A 2,779-nucleotide genomic window follows, 5' to 3' on the forward strand; every position below is an offset into this window, starting at 1 on the left:
GCTAAAAGGTTCCCTGCATGTCCAAGAATCCCATACTGCCTCCCAGGTTCAAGTACACATCAGCCCCTACAACTGAGACTTCCCCAGGTGAGCCTCAGCCCTCAGTTGTGACATATTACACCGCACAGTAGTGTATATTATTCACATTACTCCGCACAGTAGTGTCTGTTATTCACATTACACTGCACAGTAGTGTCTGTTATTCACATTACACCGCACAGTAGTGTCTGTTATTCACATTATACCGCACAGTAGTGTCTGTTATTCACATTACACCGCACAGTAGTGTCTGTTATTCACATTACTCCGCACAGTAGTGTCTGTTATTCACATTACACTGCACAGTAGTATCTGTTATTCACATTACACCGCACAGTAGTATCTGTTATTCACATTACTCCGCACAGTAGTGTGTGTTATTCACATTACTCTGTACAGTAGTGTCTGTTATTCACATTAATCTACACAGTAGTGTCTATTATTCACATTACACCACAGTAGTGTCTGTTATTCACAATACACCACACAGTAGTGTCTGTTATTCACATTACACCGCACAGTAGTGTCTGTTATTCACATTACACCGCACTGTAGTGTCTGTTATTCACATTACACCACACAGTAGTGTCTATTATTCACATTACACCTCACAGTAGTGTCTATTATTCACATTACTCCGCACAGTAGTGTCTATTATTCACATTACACCACACAGTAGTGTCTATTATTCACATTACACCTCACAGTAGTGTCTATTATTCACATTACTCCGCACAGTAGTGTCTATTATTCACATTACACCACACAGTAGTGTCTATTATTCACATTACACCACACAGTAGTGTGTTATTCATATTACACCGCACAGTAGTGACTGTTATTCACATTACACCACACAGTAGTGTCTGTTATTCACATTACTCTGTACAGTAGTGTCTGTTATTCACATTACTCTACACAGTAGTGTCTATTATTCACATTACACCACAGTAGTGTCTGTTATTCACATTACACCGCACAGTAGTGTCTGTTATTCACATTACACCGCACAGTAGTGTCTATTATTCATATTACACCGCACAGTAGTGTCTGTTATTCACATTACACCGCACAGTAGTGTCTGTTATTCACATTACACCGCACAGTAGTGTAGTATAGCTATCCCTGCTATAATCATCCAGAGAACAATTTTTAAATATAGTTGCTCTAGCTTATTATAGCAGATAGATGATATATAATAAATAGACCCCTCTTTATCTTAACACTCCTCTCACTTCCTTCCTAAGTACTTTGCTGTTCTTTAGATACCTCATAACGTTCAAACTCACAGTACAGAGGTGGACAGGACAAAGGTGAAAGACACAGCATAAAAGTGACAGGGCCAGGACAGCGATGAATAGGATAGGACCAGGACAGAGGGTCTAGGATAGAGGTGACATGACCATGGGGGACAGGGCCATGACAAGAGTGACAGGGCAATTACTAAGATGACAGGGACAATACAGTGAGTCCAGGATAGATGTGACAGGACTAAGACAGAGGGGACAGGAAAATAGAGGCGCTGGAATGGGAGGGACAAGGGTGCAGCTCTCCTATCCCCCCAAACATGAGAGGCGCCGATATCCAGGAGGCGCGATGTGCAGTCAGTTGAAAGACTGCACATCACAACCTCTGTGCAGTGCAGGGACTGAGAAGTGGTAACATGCTGTATTACACTAGGTGCAGCCCGTCCTGCTCCCTGGAGGTATCAGCTGCCAGCATCACTTACATGATGGTGCTTGCTGGCTGCCGTGTTACAGTCCCAGGCTCCTCCTTACCCAATCGCAACACCTCCATCAGTGGGACTCCCAGAATCAATTTACATGGTGCGTCCACATCCTCACCGTGATGCCGCCTCTATCTTATCTAATAAATGTTCTGACGACCCTGCAGGAAAAGGACAGGGGTGACAGAGCCAGGATAGAACATAGGGGACAGGAGAGATGTGCTACAGGACCAGGACAGAGGTGACAGGGCCAAGACAGAGATGACAGGGACAGTACAGTGAGGCCAGGACAGTAGTGACAGGACTAAGAAAGAGGGGACAGGAAAAGGACAGGGTGACAGGGCTGGGAGAGAGGGGTGTTAGGGCCAGGACAGAGGTAACAGGACCAGGACAGAGGAGACAGGGACAGTTCAGGGGTGACAGAACCAGGACAGAGGTGACAGGGAACGGACAGAGGTGACAGGAAAAGGACAGCGGTGACAGGGGTGACAGGGACAGGACAGAGGAGACAGGGAAATGGCAGGGGTGACAGGGACAGGACAGAGGAGACAGGGATAGTAGAGAGGGGTGTTAGGGCCAGGACAGAGGTAACAGGACCAGGACAGAGGAGACAGGGACAGTTCAGGGGTGACAGAACTAGGACAGAGGTGACAGGAAAAGGACAGAGGTGACAGGGCCAGGACAGAAGAGACAGGGAAATGACAGGGGTGACAGGGACAGGACAGAGGAGACAGGGACAGTTCAGGGGTGACAGAACCAGGACAGAGGTGACAGGGAACGGACAGAGGTGACAGGAAAAGGACAGCGGTGACAGGGACAGGACAGAGGAGACAGGGAAATGGCAGGGGTGACAGGGACAGGACAGAGGAGACAGGGATAGGACAGAGGTGACAGGACAGGACCAGGACAGAGGTGACAGGGAAAGGACAGCGGTGACAGGGAAAGGACAGGAGTGACAGGGCCAGGACAGAGGAGACAGGGAAATGGCAGGGGTGACAGGGACAGGACAGAGGA

The sequence above is a fragment of the Pseudophryne corroboree genome, chromosome 7 (assembly GCF_028390025.1).
Source record: "Pseudophryne corroboree isolate aPseCor3 chromosome 7, aPseCor3.hap2, whole genome shotgun sequence".
Taxonomy (NCBI): Eukaryota; Metazoa; Chordata; class Amphibia; order Anura; family Myobatrachidae; genus Pseudophryne; species Pseudophryne corroboree.